General features: G+C 37.6%; 1 protein-coding gene and 1 non-coding gene across 4 annotated transcripts in view; one reads left to right on the forward strand and one right to left on the reverse strand.

The window, feature by feature from the left end:
- The window catches only part of Kcnn2 (potassium calcium-activated channel subfamily N member 2), a 444,782-nt gene that overhangs the window by 408,948 nt on the left and 11,528 nt on the right, over window positions 1–24,306 (reverse strand). The gene's annotated exons all lie outside the window — the stretch shown is intronic.
- Trnat-ugu (transfer RNA threonine (anticodon UGU)) lies at window positions 4,356–4,429 on the forward strand. The gene has a single exon. It is a non-coding gene; the product is annotated as a tRNA-Thr (tRNA).

Consider the following 24,306-nt stretch of genomic DNA (forward strand, 5'->3'; position numbering starts at 1 on the left):
AGAGGAATACAGGATGGTCAGACAGCAACAGCCATGGGAGAAGAGAAACAGGGAGAAAAGGTGATGAACCAAGGAACAAGCACAGACTCCAAAACCTGGAAAAGATAAGAAAATAAATTCCCCCTTTACAACCTCCTGAAGGGACCCAGCCCTGCTGACATTTTGATTTTAGCCATGTAAAACTTATTACAGATTTCTGGCCTCCAATACCAGAAGATAATAAACTTCTGTTGTTTTAATCCACTAAATGTGTGTTTTGTTTTGTTTTGTTTTGTTTTGTTTTAATAGCAGCAAAAGGAAATAAAAGAATATGGAAGAAACTCAGGGCACTGGAGACAAATTAGCAGAAAACTGAGAGGAAGCACCAGACAGGAGGTAGAAAAGTTGCTGAACAATTGCAGTTCCTTGGTAAGTCTGGGTAGTCTGGGTGGTGCTAGCGGACAGTCTGCAAGCCTAGGATGCATGAGAAGTTCTGTCACTTTGTTCTCTAATACTTTAAATGGATGGGGAACTTCATCTGCTGTGATTTTATCCTGAAGATAATAAGAGGGAAAGAAAACAAGAGATCTATTGTGTTGGATTGTTTGCTTCCTTCATCACTGGCAGGACAGTGCCCAAGGTGGGAAGGGTAGTCTTCAGCAAGGTGGACAAATGACAATTGATAAAACCCACTACTGTCTGCAGGCTATTCCAGGTCCACATAATCGAAGAGCTGTGAATGGGTACTAAACCTACATCTATGTCACTAGTAACTCACCAGCTATGGGACACAGAGGCAGTTTTCCAGCATGGTTAATAAATTTGTAAAGATATTTCAACAGTCTGCTTTAATTCTCTTCTTGAATACTGGAGCTCATAGTTCAGAGCGTTTGTCATCTGAACAGACTGAAACTGAAAGACCTGTGTGATCACCTGTCCACACATAGCTACTTACTATCACGTGGAAACTAAGTTTGGACCTATATTTAATTTACAATGTTACCAAAAGAAAAGAAAACTTCCTTCAAAGCTTATTTCTAGAATAATGCCTATCAAGTGTAACTATTAAATAAGGTCTACTATTTGGCCTGGATTCTAAACAACAGGCCCTGATAAGAGATGTGGAAGAGGAATGACACCTCCAAGGAATGATGTATCGGCCATCATACTGTAACTTGGTTACAGGTTTCTTCACCATCTAGACAATACGAGTCCCTGTTTCAAGTTCATTATATAATAGAACTTGTAATTTCAGACTGTTACCAAATCTGCTCAGGATCCAGGGTGGCATGGTCAAAGCTGGTACACAGTTGGTTGCGTTGCCTTTTAACCTCTAAACCATGACTTCCCATGAAGGAACAGCTTGCTGCCCTGTCATGCCCTTAAATGCCTGAACTCATTTAAACATTACAACAACCCTCAGAAAAAAAGTAGTTGTGTGAGTGATGGTGAAGATTCATAGTTCAGCTCAAGGAACCTAGAGAGCCCAGAGTGACAGGTTTGAGGCAAGTGTCTTTGATTTCTGAGTCTGGCTCTCTGCCATTAAGATACACTGCTCCTACACAGTGATCTCAACCTGTGGACTGTAGACCCTCGACCACTGACTCATGGCAAAGGGTCTACAAATCAATGTGTGCATTTTCTATAGGTCAGATACATGAGGAAGTCTTTCAAATTTATGTAGTAAAAATGTGCTTGATAAAAAAGACAGACTCACATGTAAATATACATTTAAATGTCCTGGACAACTAGATTATTCTCAATATGATGTCCATGATATCTGGAGGATACAGTATACACACACACACACACACACACACACACACACACACACCACACAGAGGACACAATGTGAAAGTCAGTAAGGAATTACTGAGAACACAGGGATTTGTCTATAGGTAAGTAGGATATGTGGGGAAAAGATTTCCATCCTAGGAAAGAAGAGCTAGGGAAAGTTAGGCAGACCAAGTCCTAGAGGAAGCCTGCTGTACTATAAAGAAACCAAATAGAATATAGGTAAGAAATCAAAGCCAAATGAATGGTGGGTAAGAGCATGACCTCTGGAATAATCAGCTGAATCTTAGTTCTGCCATTTGCTCTATGATCCTGGGCAATAGATCTTGCTAAATAAAATCTCGTATGATAAAATTTGTAATTACATTGTAATCTACCCCAGAACCTAGAACACTGAAGTCAAAATCTGTGCCTGTTTAACTCTAAGTCCCCTTCCTCTCCTGAGGCTCATAGGGATGTTTGAGAATTAAATAATATGTGTAAAGCCGTTAGCACATTGCTTGGCAAATCTTCCTCTAAGCCTTGTTTCTCAATGAGATAAGGCACATCACTAGAGACCCCACACCTGGTCAGCAAAAGGTTAGTTGTTGTTATTAAGTAGATATTTGACCAAGTTCTTCCTTCTCCCTGAGATTCAGTCATCCTTCATGTCCAAGCCCAGTTTGGGGACAAGATACGTAAGCAGAAGATATAAATATGTGATTAAAAAGAAGATGGTGCTACAAATTCACTTTCTACACCGTAAGAGGGGGCTGCTGACAGCCTTGTGCTATGTGTGAAGTAAGAAGACTTAAAGCAAGAGGAAAAAACATACCTAGAGCCATGAGAAGGGCAATAGAGAAAACTTGCATTTAAAATACACAGGAAAACTAGCAGTTTTAAAAACACATTAGAATCACAAACAAGCACAGAGTACCCCACTGTGTGTGATTCAGAAACGATGGAGAAGAGACCCTGAGTCTCTAAGGAAAGAGGTTATATTAGGAGAGCTCTGCTTCACAGAGTAGAATGGGGGAGTTGGCAGGAGATCTTATAAAGATTCCAACCTCATAATTGTCAAAATAGATTTTTATAAACAGTTTTTGGTGCTTAAAGTGCTTCCTCAAAATTCACTTACAGAGCAGTTCTTTCTCCAGCAAAGCCAAATCGGGCGTTGCTACCATATTTAACCTTTGAAGAATCACATTACTTGTTCCTTTTCTTTTCTTATTGTTCACAAACTATGGAAGTAGCTTTTTCTCTTTACTTCTGAAGCCATTTCTCTGCCATTTGGTCTCAGAGGAGGGTAGGGGACTAGCTAGGGACAGATAGCCCAGTCAAGCCATGTTTACAAATAGGGAGAATCCTCTCTCCTCACAGACCACCACAAGGTGTCTTTTGAAAGATGTTACAGTGGTGTAAGATGAGATGGTCTGCCTGGATCCAACTCTATTGTCTTCGGAGTCAGCTTTAAAATGACTGGAGTCTGGAGAGTGTGTTTTTACAGAAGGCCTGTTACAAGCTCTACACCTGCAGCATGGGAACCTGGCCTTGTGGAGGCCAGGTAGGTACAGTGTCAGGAAAGAGCCAGGAAGCTCCACAATAACCATCTGCAGGGACACAAGCAGAAAATGTTCTGTAGTCACATCTGCAAACTATCTAGGGGGATGAAACAAGATCACCCACTAAAAGTTAAGGAAAAAAGCCAACAAAAAAAATGAAATTTCATAGATATTTTTTCTTGAGCAGGAAGGTAGCTGGCGGGGAGAATGGTTAACTGAAGTGAGAACAGGTTCTATTCAAGTCTCCCACACTACATATAGACATAGATTGGTTACTTAACCTCATAGAAACTCAGTTTTTCACCTGCAAAACGAGACAGAAATATCTGTAATGGGGAAATTCTTTAGGTTGTGAGAGAGAAAATTTCATCTTAAACTAGTTTAAGGGTAAAGGAACTTATCACCTCATGAAACAATTCAAATATGGCTAGATCTAGGAGTTCGACCCATTGGAAATTCTACTATTTCATCTAAACTCATCTCAGCATGTTAGCCTCATTCACTCCTGCTCTACACAACCTGGATATTCCATGCAGCTCCAAACCTAGCAAAAGGATTCCAAAAGCAAAAGAATATTTTCTCAACATTAATTTTAGCAGGGGAATGTCACAGAGGGTTCTTGCAGACCCTACCGGAATAACATGCAATTTTCAACCAATCATTGTGAACAATGAAGATTAGAATGGTTATTTTGACTTACCACCTGGGGGTGGGGGGAAACAGGCAGGGGACAGCAAGAGACTGTGAGAACCAGCCCACTTGGAAACATGTGATAGGGCAAAAACATCCTCAAAGGAAAGCTGGAAGGTGGCTAATGGTAGAAGAATAGGATGAGGCAAAAGTGCTGAGCAGAGAGAACTATAGGTTTCACAGGCCTCTAACATATTTCTCTGGAGGCTTAAAATAATAAAGAAAAAAATATTTTGTAAACCTTAAAACTCTATTTGAATGTCACTTCCTCACTTTCTATGTGATATATGTACATTCAAAAACCATAAAGATATACAGAAACTGTACTAAGAGATGAGTTTTTGGGGGGCTGGGGAGATAGCTCAGTTGGTAGAGTGTTTGCCTTGTAAGCACAAGGCCCTGGGTTCGATCCCCAGCACCCCCCTGCCCCCCAAAAAAGAGATGAGTTTTTAAATTTTTTCACAGCACCTAACTATGGCAATAGGTTTCTGGTTCTCAATCTTCCTTGAGACAGGGGCTCTGAAATGTTACAGTACTTGTTCAAGTTTGACTTAGGAAAGAATTCCTTCAGAGAAAAAGTTGAAAAACAAGATAAATTCTAGACTCTCTATACTGAAGAAACTTAATAAGAGGCACAAATATGCAGAATGATTATGGATGTAGTTGTTCTATAGAATTCAGAAACCTGTGAAGATTTCATCCAAACTTCCAATTTGAGATAATTATTCATGTCTGCTCTTTGCAAAGGAACAAAACCACTTCTCCTAAGTTATAAATGTACTGATTTTCCCCCCCTGGATGTTCTGGCTCAGTTTTTATATTATCTGAATTTTCCATAGAAAATACCATAAGAGAATCAAAACATCCTGATTTTTTTCCTTTATCCTTAATGCTCCTGACCAGTGTAAAAGTTAACTTGGAGATTTTTCTGAACCCTTACTTGTCAACTCAGAGCATTATAGTTATGCACTGCATAATAGTCCACATGTATGACAGTTGTCCATAAGATAATGACAATATAGCCATCTTAGTCAGTGTAAGTATGCTCTATGAAGTTCACACAAGGACAAAATTGCCTAGTGATGAACTTCCCAGAATGTCCCACTGTTAAAATAGCACACGACTATATAAGAAATACTAACTTTTAATTTTAAGTGATTAAAAATCTATGAGATTGTCTTTGCTCTAAATACATGAAAATATACCTGCAGTGACAACACAGGATAATTCACAGTCTAAAATTCAGCTTTTCTTATTTAATTAAGGGATATCCACTAATTCAACCCTTCAGTCTTTCTTTAGGCATAACCATGAGAATAATACCCATTCAACCCCCAACCTCACAAAGAAATACTGTAAAGCATTCATTGAAACAATAAGGTATTGATAATCACTTTAAAGTAACATACTCAGATTCTTAATTTGCACTTCAAGTATATAATAATAGGAAAGTCTGGAAGGTTTCTCAATCTTAAAGTCTTTTCCTACTCTATACCCAGGGCACTGGTTTAACCTATATTATATCCCAATAAGCACAAGCTACAGATTAAAATAAAAAGAAGAAATATTGTTGCCTCAGCTTTCTGCCTGAAGCAATTTTCTGACCCCATTTCAGGAAAGGGAAATGTAAGAAGGGAAGAATAATTTCTCTAAGCCAAGAAGACAGAGGTTTAAATTTCAGAGAACACCTGTATCTGGAATTGGCAATTTGCAGGAAGAGAATTCTATAACTCTGCATCAGGATCCCCCAAGTCCTTAACGTGACCATCAAGCTGCATATGTGTCGGATGGGATTCCACAAGGCCTGCCAGAGAACAATCACGGCTTCTTAAAAACCCAGGCTCTATAAGCTACTGGAGCTACCACGGAGTTGGGAGACATTCAAGTCCTGGTGAGCTAGAGTGAAAAGGTCACTCTGAGTATCTGGGACATTCATTTCAGGAATAGGACTAAACCAGGACTAAAATCCAGAAGGCAAACCAGCCCTAGGGTAAGGACTATTCTAGACCCACCTGGAAAAGCTTAAGGACAAATCTCAGAAGGTTGGATCTTATCTATCACTAGTTAACTGCCATAACAAAACTCAGTAGTTTTCAAGGAAGACAACAAAACCCAGACACTAAGTAGCAGAGTTCTACAGTACCCCTTCATCAATGGTTTTGCTTTCTGCTGTTTCAGTCACCCATGGACAACCATGGTCCAAAAATATTAAATGAAAATTTTCAGAAATAAATAATTCACAAAATTCATATCCATGCTGTTGTGGATAGCATGATGAAATTTGGTCATTCCATGCCATTCCCTGTAGGACACTAATCTTCCCTTTGTCCCAGTGTATCCACATGGTATGTGCTACCTGCTTATGAGTCACTAAGTAGGTATCTCAATATTATAGTCCTTATGCTCAAGTAATCCTTATTTTACTTAATAACAGCCCCAATGTGCAGAAGTAGCAATGCTGGCAATTCTAATAGGCCAAAGAGAAGCCATAAACTGCTTCTTCTAAGTGAAAAGGTAAAAGTTCTCAACTTATTACAGAAAGAAAAAATATCACGTATTGAGCTTACTAAGATCTATGGTAAGAACAAATCTATCCCTAAAATTTTGATGGAGGAAAAATAACTTTGTGCTAGTTTTGCTGTTGCACTTCAAACTGCAAAAGTTATGGCGACAGTCCATGATGGATGCTTAGCTAAGATTGAAAAGACACTAAATATGTGAGTGGGAGGCATGAAGAGAGAACATGGTGTAATTAACAGAAACATATTGCTCCAGAAAGCATCAATCCTAAACAAAGAATTCATTAAGCAAGGGATCCCCTGAGATGAATGACATCCAGTCATTTAGTCCAAGAGGGGGACAATTGGACAAATTCAGGAAAAAGTTTGGAATGAAAAATCGTAAAAATTAATGGAGAGGCTTTCTGTCAACAAAGAAGCTGTAGTCACATTGTCAGGAGAAGTGAAGAAATTGAATAAACCAATTGAGTCCAAGTTTTTAATTCTGTAAATATTTCAATGACACAGACACATTAAAATAGGTTGGAAATCATGTTCTACAGTTTATGTCTTATGTCAATTAATATAATTATATTATAATTACCATATTATTTATTTCATTTAAGTTGTTAAAGGTATTCACATCTGGGACAATGAGACTAAATGGATTAAGAAAAAAGAATACCATCCAAGGCAAGTATTCAATTGCAATGGAATCAGACCCTTCTGAATAAATCCCAATAATACACTCGTAAAAGTGCAAAGGAGGCACCAGGGCATAAAACATAGAAGGACAGACTAACTCTTGTACTATGTGGCAATGCTGAGGGCCATATGATAAAGCCTGACACAGAAGTCAGAGCAAGAAACCTCCACACGGTGAAAAACAAAAATGAACCAGGCACAGTGTAGTACCCCTGAAATCCCAGCTGCTGGGGAGGCTGAGGCAGGAGGACTGCAAGTTTCAAAGCCAGCCTCAGCAAAAGCAAGTCACTAAGCAACAAGGTGAGATCCTGTCTCTAAATAAAACACAAAATAGGACTGGGGATGTGACTCAATGGTTGAGTGCCCCTGAGCTCAATCCCTGGTACCCGCCCCCCAAAAAAGAAAGAAAATTATATTGTGACTACATTCATATTATCATAATATACCATTATAATTATTCTATTATTCTGTTTCATTATTAGTTGCTGTTATCTCTTACTGTGCCTAATTTAATTAAATTTGATCACAGGTGTGTCTGTATGGGAAAAAGCATAGGATACATAGAATTTGGTGCTATTTTTGGTTTTAGGCATTCACTGGAGATCATAGAACATATCTTCTGTATATAAGGAATACTTATTATATTACAATGACTAGCAGCCAATAAAAAATTAGAAGAAGCTGGGTGTGGTAGTACACGCCTATAATCCCAATGGCTCAGGAGGCTGAGACAGGAGGATTGAGGGTTCAAAGTCAGTCTCAGTAATGGTGAGGCACTAAGCAACTCAATGAGAGAGACCCTGTCTCTAAATAAAATACAAAATAGTGCTGGGGATGTGGCTCAGTGGTTGAGTGCCCCTGAGTTCAATCCCCAGTACCAAAAAAAAAAAAAAAAAAAAAAAATTACAAGATACAAGAAAATAAAATCTGTCAGTACTAACAAAAATCTCATTCAATATAAATAGAACCCAAAACCATAGATGATGAAATTAGCAAACAAAATCTGCAAATACATTCAAGGATTTATATGCAAATATAGTGAGAAGAATGAAAACTTAACATTATAATGCTTAAAATTTTAAAATGCTCTGAATGAGACTAACAGATTAGACACTGAAGAAGAAATAAGAATACTTGAAGACAACAGTCATCAAGTATTTTCCAAAAAAATCCAAAAGCAAAAAAAGTGAACAGAGCACTTGGGAGACAATATAATATAATGCAACACAGAGCTGACTGGCATCCCAGAAGAGCAGAACTGAGGAAATCAAGGCAGAAACATACTTCAAAATTAACAAAATTTTACAAATTTGGTTCAAAGATCCTACAGATTTAAGGAATTCAATAAAACACAAGCACAATAAGCAAAAAGAAAACCAGAAAAGCTCATCATAACAAGATTGTTAAGAATAAATGATAAAATAATATTATCTAGAGAAGCAAAACAAATTACTTTTATGGGACCAAAGATAAGAATAATAGGCAACATCATTTCACAAATAATTCAAGTTTCTGAATTCAAGACAATGAAAGTGTTTTTTAAAAAACTGAAGGAGAAAAACTATAAACTTGGGAATTCATATCCAGTGAAAACATTCTTCAAAAATAGAGGTGAAGTAAGTTTTTGTTTAAATAGACCTGAAAGATTTTATTGCCACCAGATTTACACTAAAGATAGGTGAAAGGAAACTCTTACTGAAGAAAAATACCAGAAAGAAATTGCAAAGTATAAAAATTAACAATGTTAATAAACATGAGATGCACAACCTATAGAAGAAAAATGTACAATAAAAATAGCACAAGAACTCAGAGGAAAATGGAAGTACATTATACAGTTCTTACCTTTCATGAAAAGTAATATAAAACTATTTGAAGGCAGATTATGATAAGTTAAAGATAATATTATCTCTACAGCAAACACTAAAAACTAAAATAAGGAAATAGAGCTGATAAGCCAACAGAGGAGATAAAATGGAATACCAAATAGATTTAGTCAATCCAAAAAAAGACAGTAGAGAATAAAGATAGAAACAGAAGTTAAATAAGATAAAATTTAAAAAGTGAAGAGGTAGACCTAAACCTAATCATATCAAAAATTACATAAATGGGAAGGGATGAATCATTCCAGGTAAAAGTTAAAAAAATTTTAGAAGGAATATAAAAGCTGTACACTCCCTATAGGAAATGCACTTTTAGTGTAAACTCAGAGAAAGTTTAAAAGTGAAAAGTAAGGAAGGGAGGGAGAAAAGAAGTAAAAAAGAATCTATAAGCAAATAATAACCAAAAATTAACTGTAGTTGCTATACTAACGTCAGATTTCAGGGTTATAGATGAGAAATGACATTTGATAGTTAAAAAAAAATGTATTTATCAAAAACACATAAGAATTCTCAATATGAATGTTCCGGATAACAGTGTTTTGAAATGTAGGAAGCAAAATGGACACAACTGAAAGGAAGGAAAGAGAAATCAATAATTATTGCTAGAGTTTTCAACAATTCTTTTTCAGTAATTAGTGGAATGAAAGACAAAAATTGGTAAAGATAAAGAAGACTTGAAGGAAAGAATACTATGCCCCACCAACTGACTGATATTTACACTGCAAGACAAAATTATTTTCCAGTACCTTTGGAACATTTGCCATCTTAGATCTTATGCTAAACCAAGAAACATGTTCCAATAAACTTAAAAGAATTGAACAATGTGTTTCTTGATACAAAATAACTAAAAAAAAAAGAAATCAATGTTTAACATCCGAAATTACAATAGGGTTGCAGGATAACAGATTAACATTAAAAAGTCACTCATTTCTCTATATACCAAAAAATGAGCAATTGGAATCTGAAATTAAAAAACACAATGTCAATTACAAAGCATTAAAAAATCACCTATGTATAAATCTAACAAAATATATAAATGATCTATCTGGAAAAAAACTATAGAACCCTGATGTAAACAATTAAAGACCTGTATTAGTAGAGACTCGTAATGGTAAAGACGTCAGTTCTTCCCAACTTTCCCTAGAGATTATACATAATAAAATTAAAATCCCCAAGGCTATTTTGGAGAAGTCAACAAACTGATGCTAGAGTTTACGTGGAAAGGCAAAAGACCCAGAATAGCCAAGACAAAGGGAAAGCTGAGAACAGACATTATCTGACTTTGAAACCTACTAAACAGCCATAGTAATCAAGAGAGTATGGTTCTGGCTAAAAAAGTCACATATCAATGAATCAGAATACAAAGATAAGAAATGGACACACACAGGTGGTAGCAAGTGACTATTGACAAAAGAGAAAAGACAAATATATGGAGCAAAGATAATCTTTTCAAAAACGGTGCTAGAACAACTGAACATCCACATGCAAAATAAATAAACACAGATTATAATTTTTCATAAGCATTAACTCAAAATGGATCCTAATTCCAAATATAAAACACAAAGTTATACAACTTCTAAAAAAAAATAGGAGAAAATCCAGGTGAGTTTAGGTTTGGTGGTGACTTTATAAACACAGAAGCATATTTCATGATAGACAAAGCTAATAAGTAACATGTCACTAAAATGAAAATTGCTCTGTGAATGACAGTGTCAGAATTAAAAGGTAAGTCACATACTCAAAAATATTTGCAAAACATGTATCTAATAAAGGACTTGTAACCCAAAGAATTCATAAAACTTAATGCTAAGGAAACAATCCAATTTAAAACTAGAAAAAAGATTTGAATAGATATCTCACCACAGAAAATATACACAGAAGACAAATAAGCACAAAAAGCTATATATTATATGCCATTTAGGGACTTACATATTAAAGTAACAACCTACCTATTAGAAAGGCTTATAAAAACTAACACCACCAACCACTGGTGAGGATGTAGCGTGGGGCGCCCCCTACTCATTGCCAGTGTGAGTGTAATATGGTGCTGCCATTTGGAAGACACTTTGGCAGTTTCTTTTCAAAGTCACGTATACTTTTAATAAACCATTCAGCAATCATGCTCCTATTTTCCCAACTGATTTGAAAACATGTCCACACAAAAACTTTTATATGAATGTTTACAGCAGCTTTACTCATATTTGATAAAAACAGAAAGTAATCACAATATTCTTCAATAAGCAACTGGATGGGTAGATTCTGGTACATCCAAACAATGGAATATTATTCGACTCCCCCAAATAAAGAAAAAAAAAGAAAACGTGCTATCAAGCCATAAAAAGACATGGTGGAATTTAAAACTCATATTGCTAAGTAAAAGAACCAAGTCTGAAAAGGCTACGTGATATATGATACCAACATTCAAAATAGTCATAACTACAAGAAACAGTAGAAGAATAAGGGGTTTCAGGTGGAAACAAAGGAATGAATAGATGGAACAAAGGAGATTTTAAGAACAGTGAAACTATCTTGTGCAATACTCTAATGCCACAGACAAACAACACATTCATCAAAATCCACAGAACTGTACAAAAGTGAGCACAAAATTAAACTATGCATATATGCATATATTAAGAATAATGAATCAGTAACAGTTCATCAATTGTAAAAATCATACTACCTAATGAAAGATGTTAAATAATACAGGAATCCATGAGTAGGACAGAGAAGAGAAACATGACAGCTCTTTGTATGCTCTGCTCAGTTTTCTATAAATCCAAAATTATTCTGAGAAGGTCTATTACTTTCTTAAAATTCCACTTCAAAAATTCAGGCAACAAAAAAATAGGGAAATTAGAAAATATTCTGAACTGAATGAAAATAAAGATAGAATTTTAAAACTTCTGACATTCAACTAAAGGTAGCAGGACAAATTAAATACAGAATAGGTAGAAAGAAGATAAAATACAGATACAAGCAAAAATCAATGAAATCAAAATAGAGAAAACTCAATAAAATCAACAGTTGTTTTTTCAAAAACTAAAACTCTAGATAAACTTAGGAAGAATTTAAAAGGAGACATCACTAGAGATCCTATAGAAGCAAATGGAAAACAATAAAATATATAATAATTTTTTCCAATATTTGAGTATGGTAAATAGTTAACCAAATTTGCTATCTTAAACATTTCTAAGCATAAAATTCATGGAATTAAATATAGTCAGAATGTTGTACAACCATCACCACTGTTACATATCACCATCTGTATGACTTTTCATCTTGTAAAACTGAAATTCTATATCATTTTAAGCAATTACTCATTTCCTTCTTCATCTAGCCCCTGGCAACCACGCTTCTACTTTCTGTCGCTCAGATTTCAACTAAGTATTTGATATATGTAGAATCATAGGATTGATCTTCTTCTGGTTGCTTATTTTGCTTACATTAATGTCTAATGTTATATAACATATGTTAGGATTTCCAGTTTTTTCAGGACTGTATAATATTCCTTTGTATGTGTATACCACATTTTGTCTATCCATTCATCTACTGATTGACACTAAGGGCACCTCCATGCTTTAGTTATTGTAAATAATTGTGCTATAAACATTGGAACACAAATATCTTTTTAACATTTTGCCTTCACTTTGGGGTGGGGGGGTATGTATCCAAAAGTGGAATTGCTGGATTAAATGGTTTCTGTATTCATTTTTAAAAAGAACTGTCATAATGTTTTCCACAGCATCTGTATCATTTTACATTCCCACCAATAGTACATCAGTATCCAATTTTTCTAAATCCTTGTCAATACTTGTTTTGTTTTGTTTTGCTCTGCTTCATAGCTATCCTAACATATGTGAGGTAAGGTCTTACTGATTTGTATTCCTCTAATGATTAGAGATTGAAACATCTCTTCATATACGTATTGACCATTTGTATATTTTCTTTGGAGAAATGTCAGTTCAAGTCCTTCAGCCAATTTTGTTTAAGGTTGTTTTCTTGATGTTGAGTTTTATGGGTTCTCACCTTCTATCCTATTTTATGCTACTATAAATAGAATTTATTCTTGTAATTTTTCTTTTCAGTTTGCTCAGTGTTAATGTCTAGAAATGCGACTGATTTTGTGTATTGACTTTGTATCCTACTTTGCTTGATTTATTAGTTTTAACAGTTGTGTGGGGGATGCATGTAATCTTAAGCATAAAATTTGTATAAGATATCATCTGTGAACAGAGATAATTTTACTTCTTCCCTTCTGATTTGGATGCCTGTTATTCCTTTTTCTTGCCCAATTACTCTGGTTAGCAACTGTAATACTATGTTGAAGAGAAGTGGCAAAGGTGAGTTCTTCTCGTACCTCATCTTAGGGGAAAGGCATTCAGCCTTTCAGTCATTAAGATTTTCCGTATGGTTTTTCACATAGGGTTTTTATTATGTTGAGGTAATTTTCTACTATTCCAGATGTACCGAGTGTATTCTTCATGAAAGGGCTTTGAATTTTGTTCAGTGCTTTTTCTGTTTTCACTGAGATGATATTACAAATAATTTTATACCAATAAATTTATCAAAAGAGACAGAATGAGGAAATTCCTTGAAAGACTCCAAACTTTCATTAAAAAGAAACATGTATTTTGAATAGTCCTCTGTCTATTAAAGAAGGTAAATGTATAAATAATTCCCCATCACCACCACATCCCTGGTATCCCCAAGCCAGGAAACCTTCACTGGAAATTCTATCAAACACATATAGAAGATGTTCATACAATTTTTTTTTTCACAAAGTGAAGAGGAAAAAACTCCAACTTATTTTATGTAGCTATGATGCCCTTGAGAGCAAAATTAGAACCTGAATGTGCAATAAGTTATCCTGTTGTTCTATGCATAACCTTGAGCAAGTTGCTTTCTCTCTCTAGTTTTCAAGTTTCTCACTCCCAAATATTTGGACGAGTATTCTTAGATTCCAACACTGGAGAGAAGAGTCTGGAGGAGAGACCAGCATCTGGATCGCCTCCTGCCCAGCACTACAGGACAGACACTCATACACCACCTGTTCCCCTCTGAGCAGCAGCAGGTAAAGGTGAATTCACTGGAGTTCTTCCTTCTCAGTTTTCTCTTCACAAAATATGTTACTTTGCACGTTACGAAACTCAGGAGAGCAATAGGAATGCCGGCTGGAAATGCAGGCATGCACAGAGAAGAGAAGAAGGACCCGGACAGTGTAAGTTATACATGAATTCCAATTATTCATTCACACGTATCCCCTCTTTCTCCTTCCCTCTCACCCCTATGGTTTATAATTTTCCTCTTAAATCTAATGGCTGTGGCAAGATATGTTTGGGAACTGCTAAAAAAAAAAAAGATGATCTTGAAGACTCCCTCCCTCCCCTAAGTATTCACTGAGAGCCTGCTATGTGCCAGAGATCAAGTTCAGCGACATCAACCATGGTATATGGCCTCGTAAAGTCCCGGTCTATGTTCCAAGGTATAACAGAATGGATTTAAAAAGAATAACTCTTCCTGAGTGGCCCTAGATGCTAGTTATCACTGGTCCTGTCTTTTAGCTGTGGTAGTTGAGATCTAGAGAATGAATACGCTGCTGAAGCTCCTGCAGCTAGAAAGGAGGACAGCCGGCAATTGAGCCTAGACCTGTCCCACCCTGAAGCTCATGCTGTTTTCATGCTGCCGTGGTGCTTCATTTAGAAAGAGCTTCCTATAACCCTGATTATATTGTATATCTCAATAGTTGAGTAATTGATTTATCGTACATAGGACTGGCAATATTGTATTATAGTCACATCCTGCCTTGTTTTTGAATAGCTGATTTTGGATTCAAAGTTTTACAGTTTTGAAATTTGGCTAGATTTTTCTGACTTAAATTACGAAAGTCCTTAATACTCCTTATTCCTCAATTGTTGAAGGAGAACTTTATTCTTAATAGAAAATGTCATATTGACTTTGGCCAGAAGCTTGATGAGTGAATGCATCTGCACACATTTTTACATAGGCTGTCAGGGGGCTGGTATATTCGAGGATGGAGGAAGTGAGAAATATGAATATACCTGGGTTATTAAAATCAAGCAGCCTCACTGCAAAGCTGAACTTCTCCGGTCAGGTCATGAGGTTGATAGACATATTTTTTAAAAAGATGACACATACTTTCTTGCTTATAACTCTGGTAAATATCACATCAGCACACATTTTCAGCAGGTGTTCTGCACACGGAGATAATTGGGTATCAAGAATCAAGTCCAAATTCTTGATTCAGAATCACAAACCCCAAGCCATATTGGTCTCAGTCCACATTTTCCTGCCTCACTTTCTGCCACCACACCCTTCCTCTGCCTGCCTATGTTTCAGCCATAACAGGAAACAAACCACTCTCCATATGTTCCTCTGGGCCTCCAAACATTCTTCAAGCTGCCCCTAGAAGAGACATCCCCATCTCCACCTTTTAGCAGCTTGCAACAACTCAAACTACTTTCCCCCATGAGATTCCACTTGCCTGAGAAATTTCTTCTTCCATTCTAGTCTCAAAAAAAAAAAAAAGTTAGACTTTCAGGGTCTTACTCAACACCTGTCTCTCGAAGGGGTCAGGGTATGGAAGAAAAAGCCCAAATGCTGGTCTCTTTTCTTAGATTCCTGGTACCTAGCTCAATGCTGACACAGGTTGGCACTGGATAAACACTGAATCCTTGAATTACTATGTATAGACAGGAAATCGAGCGAGTCAACAAGTTCCACCAGATTGTGTGTCTGGAGGACAGGAACAAGACCACCTCCCGTTCTCAATTTTTATCAAGGTCATTGTTTAGTAGGTCCTATGTGTTCTGTATTCTGATTTACCTTAAAAGTATTGATGTGCTTCTTCATTTGGGTTTCCTAATTTAAAGTGACACCCTCAAGGTATTTTTCATTATTTTTTGAACTCCCTTCAATCATTTTTAATACCCATCAGAAGCTTGAAATTGAAATGTTATGAGCAGACTGCCCTGATTTTTCTGTACTCCATACATTAGCTCAATGGACAGTGTCCTCAGATCTACACTGCAATTGTACTGATCATTCTCAAGTAATATTCTTGCAGCATTATTAAGCCAATAACAAGGAAAGAATATGCCCAAAAAGAAAAGCTTGGGAATATTTTTAATATACCCAAGACAAACATATTTGTTGAACGAAGTAAAGTCACTCCTGATCTCTGTTTATAATGACACAAAGTGGCCAGTTGAGGAGAGTAAGTCTTTGCCTTCCACTTCTCTGACCCTCTGCCACAGGGAGGCCTCTGTCTAGCTGGAGCAGAGAAATGTCCTCTGATTTTCACACACATGCTTTGTCTCTGCCTTGAAGTGACACAGCATGAGCATGGGACCTTCCACAAAGTATGGTCCTACACTCCTCCCTCAGGCAGCTCCATTCCCCGTTTCTCTCCAATTTTCCAAGCACTGCTAATGAAGGCCAGTTACAATTATCTTACTGAAGGGGGAAAAGAGGAAGGGCAAGTGTAAAAAGGCCACCAATCACCAGACAGAAATAAACAAAATACAAGAGTTGCAGCCCTCAAGATCTGGGGCTGTGCTCTTTGCCTTTCAATCCTGGTATATGAGCAACCCAGAATTGTTAGTGTCCCCAGTTGTATGTCCTGCTGCCCCTACAGGAACTTGAGGGTTTCACAGTATAGGCTCCCATGTAGCAATTGTGATGTCTGTACCCCAGGCATCTCTCTGCCACAAGGAATCACAGCTCCACATGAGGTCTTAGTAATATGGGAGGGCTTTGTGGGTATCCCTACTGTGCTTAGTCTGAGCTAAGGTAGATCTCCAATAATGGTATTGGTTTCCATGGGGCATACCATTAGAAATGCCGGTAATCTGCTTGGCTGGGAGAAGAGGATGCTTAGGTCTCCGAATACTACAGAACCTGCCTAAGTGGAAGTTCCATCTCCAATGCACGTCCTAGCTGAAACAGGCATTTAAATAGGATAATGCACATATAAAAGGGAAACTACCATCTTTCTACTGCTGTATTCAAATCATTTTCTAGTGATAATTCATCATACCCCAGATTTTCTTTTTCTCTATCACTATTAATAAGCTTTCCCCCAAAATCTACATTTCTCTTTAGAAAATCCTAAGTGGCATAAAAAAAAAAATGAAATGGAAATAGTTCCTAAATGTGGACTATTTGGAATAGGAATGAGGAAATTCTACTCTGATCCCAGAGATAATGGGGCCTTGGGCTAGAAACATAAGCATTCTGTGCAAGGAGCCTCTTGTTAAAATGAGGAGCTGGAAGAGACGATCTTGAAGGTCCCGCCAGCTCTCAACTCATGTCTATTCTGGTTTTGTTCTTATGTCTCTTCCCACTCACTCCACACACCTCTCTCTTATTTTGTCCTAATTATGGTATCACAGAGGCCCTCAACGTGAGTTGGATTGCACATTACAGCGTGGGCATTTCTGGTGGAAATCAGAAAGGGTGTCATCTCCAAAGTAACCAGAACTGTACCTTTGGACAATGACAACTCCCAAAGACACCAGCAGCATAGACCCTGAGCCGAAGAGGAAAAAGAAAGGTTAAGTGAGGCATGGTGGGCTGGAGAAGTACACCTCAGAGAACCATGACAGCCACATGGAACTCCTAGAACTGCAGAGGAGAAACTTAAGGAGGAGTGGAATTCCTGTGCAAAAGTGCCCCGGTACACTGCTTATCGACTGCTGCACCGCAGACCATTCCAAACCCAATGGCTTAAAACAAATCTTTAGCTTACAATTTGGGCTGGGAACAGTTGGGTGTTTCTCTTCCTGGCCTCACATGGACTCAGTCCTGCATCCATGGTGAGCTAAGTGATTCTGCTAGCGGCTGTCATCTGGGTCATGGTGTCCAGTCCAGGCTTCTTCACACAGGAAAAACAGTATGAGTCCCCAGAGCAGCAAAAGACAAGCCCCAATATGCAAGCACTCTTCAGGACTCTGCTTGAGACATGTGTGCTGAGGCCCTCTTGGCTAAAGCAAGTCACCTGGCCAACCTAGATTCAAGGGCTAAGGACATGGGTGCTACCCACTTGATAAGAGGACTCTTATTGTCACGGTGTATGAATTGAAAGGTGGGAATGACTTGAGGCTTATTTTGCAACTTATCTCACAGAGAAACAGACCTGTTGTATGACTTTATTTTTATCCCCAGATTTGAAGTGCCGAGCAAACAGGTGAAATTAGTCCTGTACTCTACATAGCAGCATATTTTATAGCAAAATGTTAATAAGTTAATGAGTCTTCAAAAAGAATAAAAAATTTCTCAAGCAAATTTTCAGTTTCATTTAAGCTTTAAGACTCCATGCAATATAAGGAAATACACGTCATACATGGAAATGCAAATTTAAATTCTTCATAGACGGTTTGTATATATTTTTCTTTCTTTCTTTTTTTTTTTTGGTAGCAGGAATTGAACCCAGGAGTTCTTAATCACTGAGCAACATCCCCAGCCCTTTCAATTTTATTATTTTTGAGACAGGGCCTCACTAAGTTGCTGAGACTGGCTTTAAACTTGCAATCCTCCTGCCTCAACCTACCAAGCTGCTGGGTTTATATCTTTTATAAAATTCTAGCCCTTCTAAAAGCTAACCCTCTGAGTTCTTCTTGTGCATTTAGGCAAGTCACTCAAGGTGTTTAAGAAATTATTAAGATGTCATTACCTTAATGACATCCTTAAGAAATTCATGAGCATTCAGTAGAATTTAGAACTCTGGAATATATGCCAATTTTCCCCATCTCCAATCTGTGTTTAGCATAAACTGAGTATTATACCCATACCCTTTTAAGAATCACTCACTGAACTTATATTTCTTTTTTTTTGTAATTAAGATATTGTTTTATTGCTATAAATACAGACAAAAAAGGTCAATAGAATCAAAATCCAGAAACTGGCTGAACTTATATTTCTTATAAATCAGCTGGGTACTGGGCACTGTGCTAAGGCCCTTGAATATCAGAGGGACAGAAGGAAGAAGGTAGGCAGAGACTGAGCCCATCTTTGTGTCTTGTGGTTCATGGGACATATACCAGTGACTTTTGAAAGAAATAAAGTTCAAGAATTTCAATTCATTTTCAAAATTAAAATGAGTTTTGCATTTTTAAACATCCACCCTTGGATCACTTTTAATTTTCATAGAGTCTCTCTCCTCTGAATAAGGTTTAAAAGTGACTGACTTTCTTCTCTTCATCATGAAATTGTCACCAAGTTATTTTTAATTCTGACTGTCCTCTAGCTCCTTGTGAGGACATTAATCTCTCTGGGCAGCTGAAACAAATTCCAAGTCAATTTCCTCTTATACAGAACCAGCCTCTCACTTAGACAACTCTTCAAAGGAAGCTGCTGCACTGAGTCAGGCTGGGACAGGGTGAGAGCAGAGGACACGGGCCATTGTCATTGCCCCTAACGCTATCCCTTAAAAATGCACAAATGCTGGTCCTCAATAAATCTGTAAGGAACAAGGTCCACTCCTGACACTGAACCACCTATCCTTTCAAGTGCTCTTGGTATTTTTCTATTTTAGCTGCACAAGTTGTCCAGGGCTTGTTGTTTTCATTGTTTTTAATAACTACTTGCAATAATTTACTCCTTGTAAAAGTTTTCATTTTCACATTAACACAGATGCCTAGAGCAAGACTGAGTTTTACCTAGTTTGGCTAATCAGTTTAACATTCCTTCCTTAGATCCTCATAGAAAACAAAAATAATGGATCCCAGCAGTTTGGCTCCAAAGTCTATGTACCTCGTCAAAGTACCTCATGACCTCACCTGGTAACACCTGTAGATGAACAGAAGAATGGGAAGTGTGTCTCTGGCGCTGGGCAGAGACGATGAAAGAGGGAAAAGTGATCATATCATTATCACCATAGATTGAGAGCTTTACACACAGCTCCACGTATACGTTAATCACTTTGGGAAACCAAGTGATAAATGTGCTCTGTACACAGGAAGATCGATACACCAATGACTTCTTTCAGTTTTCATGCATGTGGCAGATACTGTACATTGACTTAACTGCTATTTCGATTACCCACTGCCTCTAACACAAAGGCTGGAAATGCAAATCACCTTCCCTACATTCCCTGAAGCAAGCTTGTGACCTAAGTGTTTTTCAAAAAGACACATCCTCAAACAATTTCGGCATAGGAACAAGCACTGTAATTTGGCAGTGGGGGGGTTGGATTACAAGCATACAGTGGTGACAGCCCCTTTGGGTCACTTTGGTGTGGTCCTACAATAGTTGCTGAGGTTTCCAGGACTTCTCCTGGTCTGGGCTTTGTGTGCTTTCTAGATGCCCCTCGCTATGGCATGCATGCTTTGGCCTCTGGACCTTTCAGACACTTGGGGCACCATCTAACATCCCTCAGAAAAAAATTCTTCATGCTTACATTAGCTAGCGTGGACTGTATTATTTGCAACTAATTATCTTTACTTACATATGTGCCGTGAGGAGCACGACCAAACTCTTGGGTCTGGTGAGGGGTGAAGGGGGATTGGAAAATAAAGAGTCAAAGACACAGATCTTGAAAATTAAGTTGGGATCAGGTGGAGTTCTGCTCTCTGATGGAAATGCAGATCTAAAGAGTTACACCAGCAATCTTTTTTACTTATTTCTCATTATCAGGTTAAAGACTGCAACCATTATTCTTTGTATTCAGAAAAGTTATAGAAATTAGGACATCCTATGTACCTTTTCCACGGTTGCAATTCACAGTTGCAAAGTGCAACGTTAGGAGCTTTGTGCAGCTCTGAAGAAAGTTCATTGTTAAAAGTTACTATAAGGCAGGGAGGAACTGGAGAAGCGGAGCTGGTGAAACATTGTGGTTGTCTAGCAAAAGAGTTCCTTCCTTCCCGGGACCTGAGTGCCTGAGATCAAGGTCAGAGTTGATAGGACACTTGCACAGAGCCTACTCATGCAGGGCATTGCTACAGCAGCTAGGCATCCTGTGCCCTTGCACAGAAACATTTCCAGCTACTGGACATGCCACATTCATGAGGGTATCAGAGACCCCTGATCTCAGTAATAGCTCTCAACATATATGCATATGGCTAGCCCATTGAACCCTGTAATTTCACAAAAATCATTCCTTTGCATGTGCTAATATTTATGATTAATCAATTCAAAGAACACTGTTTAAGACAAGTGGGTATAAGAACAAGCTGAAACTGTGAAAGCACTGAGTGAATGAGTCAAATCTAGAAAATGTTCCTCAATAATAAAAAGTAACTTTTTATTCATCTTTTTTATTTCTTCTTTTTAGATATACATGACAGTAGAGTGTATTCTGACATACATACATGGAATATAACATTCTAATTAGGATCCCATTCTTCTGGTTGTACGTGATGTGGAGTTTCACTAGTGGTGTATCATATGTGAACATAGGAAAGTTAATTTCCACAACTCTCCATACAAACACAATGAAGTTTAAAGAAGTTTGGTAATATGCCCAATTTCACATACCAGGGAGCAAGAACCCAGGTCACCCTCCCTCAGTGACACATGTTTGTAGCACCCCACACCCTCATAGTTACAGTTCACAAATAAAATAACTAGGTGTGGTGGCACACGCCTGTAATCCCAGCAGCTTGGGAGGCTGAGGCAGGAGGATCGCAAATTCAAAGCCAGCCTTACCAACTTAGAGAGGCCATAAGCAACTAAGTGAGATCCTGTCTCAAAATAAAAAAAAATAAAAAGGACTGGGGATTTGGCTCAATGGTTAAGTACCCTCCACCAGTTCAATTCCTAATACCAAAAAAAAAATGTTAAAATATGATTAGGGTTTAAACTTTGGTCTCTATGAGCTTGAATAGTGTTAGTTCTGACAATGCTAACAGCACCACAAAATAGGAGATGTTCACCTCATCCTTGGAAAACAATATTGCTGGTGGATATATGTGGCCAGCTTGGAAAACCCACAAGAATTTAGGGGAATGGAAAATAAGGGCAGCTTTAGAATCTTACTAGCAAGGGAAAAAACAAAAACAAAACAAACAAAAAAAAAAAAAAACAAAACCAAAAAAACACTATCATGAGTCCCAAATGGCTTTAAAATCTCAGAAATCTATAGTTGAAGGTTTTTAGGATTCAACAGTATTTAATTATAACTTCCAGAAAAGACGCTGGCACAGGTGTTTTTGAGAGGGCAAATCACTAGTTTTATTTTTATTTTTGGTGAAGGGTGAATGTGGAAGTAACCCCAGAAAAAGAAGCAAGAGTGAGTCCCTCAGGAAAGGAGAGCAAATAAAAGGAACATGTAACTGAGCTGGCAGTAACTGAGCTGGCAATACCTTCGCCGCAGACAAAGCCAGCTGCTCAATCTCCAGGCTCTCTGCAGACAGGCTGCATAAAATCCTACAACTTGGGAAAGTCTGTAGGTGGGAGAAGAAATGCAAGTAATTTAAGCACTGTCTTTTCTTCTCCTATCTTTCATTGTAAGTGTCCACCCCCTGGTGAATTAACTCTCCTGCATCCTGGATGTTCCCAGTCTCCTGGGAGTAGTGAGGAGGCGGAGTCCCTGAAAGCAGGCAGGACCAGGTGCAGCAGGCTCTCCTTGTCAGTGGTTGCCACGTGCAGGGACCCCAAAGTATATGCCAGCAGAGAGACAGCAGCCTGGGCTTTCACCCGTGGAAAAAGAGTCAACTGTCACACGGTGAATCTGAGGCCCAGGGGCTGAACAAGGCCAAGTTGACCTGAAGCAGTGAATAAAGGACCTGGGACAACTGCAGACCATGTGTGCCCATAAAATTTTTATGTGACTATAATCTTTCTGTTAAATTCATATTTCTTCTACATCTTTCGAGTTTCTGCCCAACTGTATTCTAAAAAGGGTGAAATATTTCAGAAATTTATTGAACTGCTATCTTCCAAGGATTATTGACCTATACCCTTGAGGCTAAGTATATCTGCTGTAGAAAAATGCATCTGTTTGACTATTTAATGCAAAAATTAGATTTGTTTAAATTAATATATAAAACTATAAACTTAAAAACTATTTTAATAACAGGAAGTTAAACACTTGTCGACCCTGTGATAATTAACCATGACCTCTGTGACTTTGTTATAATATTCCCATACTTGGAACATGCCTAAGGGCCTCCCTCCTTGAATATTATCAGTTTTTCAGTAAAATACAACATCTCTAGCAGGGGATTAACACAGTGGTAGAGCACTTACCTAGCAGGCCCCAGACCCCTAAATTCAATCCCCAGCACGCCTTCCCCCCAATTATAAATACAACATATAATTTTTCCACAGTTGTTAAAAACTATAAGCAATATATATGATTAATAACCTGTGGTGGTAAAATTATAAATATAAAAAGTTTTAGAATGACCATTAATATCATGGGAGGACTAAAGAAATAGGGAGATGCTTTCAAATTAAACTGGAGATATGAAGCATGAATCAAATTCTGTCTTCACACACAAAAGATATGCTTCTACACACAGAAAAGATAAAACAAATCATAAATTTAGATGATTTTGCTTAATCCCTTCTACATCTTCTCCATTCTTTCCAAATTTTCTATAAATATTTTTATTACTTTTTAATCAGAAGTTATGCTTAAGATGAATCTAAAAATAGTCTAAATTGAGAGCTTTGATAAAAATTCGAAAGCAAATTGTTTAATAATTTAAGTAGAAATCTAATCACTTGTATCCTGTTAGAATAAGGACTGTGTGAACAAAGGGATTTGATTAGCTTAGACAAACAACTCTTATGCTACAGAGGCAAAGCCATGAGAGCTTGTGGGAAATGCAAATTCATCCCATCCGTTCCAATCCCGCACATCTGAGTAAGACCAGAAACCTGCAACTAATCAAGCTACAAGATGATTCTAATGTTGTTGGTGAGGCCACACTTTGATAAACTCTGATCAAAAGAGAAGCCCAAGCCATCAAAATTTCAGAGACTCTCCAGCCAGAAACAATGCTGTTCTGACCCAGGGAATTGCAGGGTTCTGGCCCCTGTGGCAGATGCTACTGTAGACATGACACTGTCTCCTCTGTGTTCATCCATGCTTTTTGAGCAGATTTCCTATGATTGGCTTTCCTTGTGGTTTTTCTAAGAAGAAAATATTACTGCTTTGTCAATATTGGCAGTTGTAACATAATAAATTGGTACTCAGTTTATATATCAGTCTCTCTGAGTTCAGTTAATGTGAGTCTATTCTCCTAAAAAGTCAGT

Source organism: Sciurus carolinensis, chromosome 6 (assembly GCF_902686445.1).
Source record: "Sciurus carolinensis chromosome 6, mSciCar1.2, whole genome shotgun sequence".
NCBI lineage: Eukaryota > Metazoa > Chordata > Mammalia > Rodentia > Sciuridae > Sciurus > Sciurus carolinensis.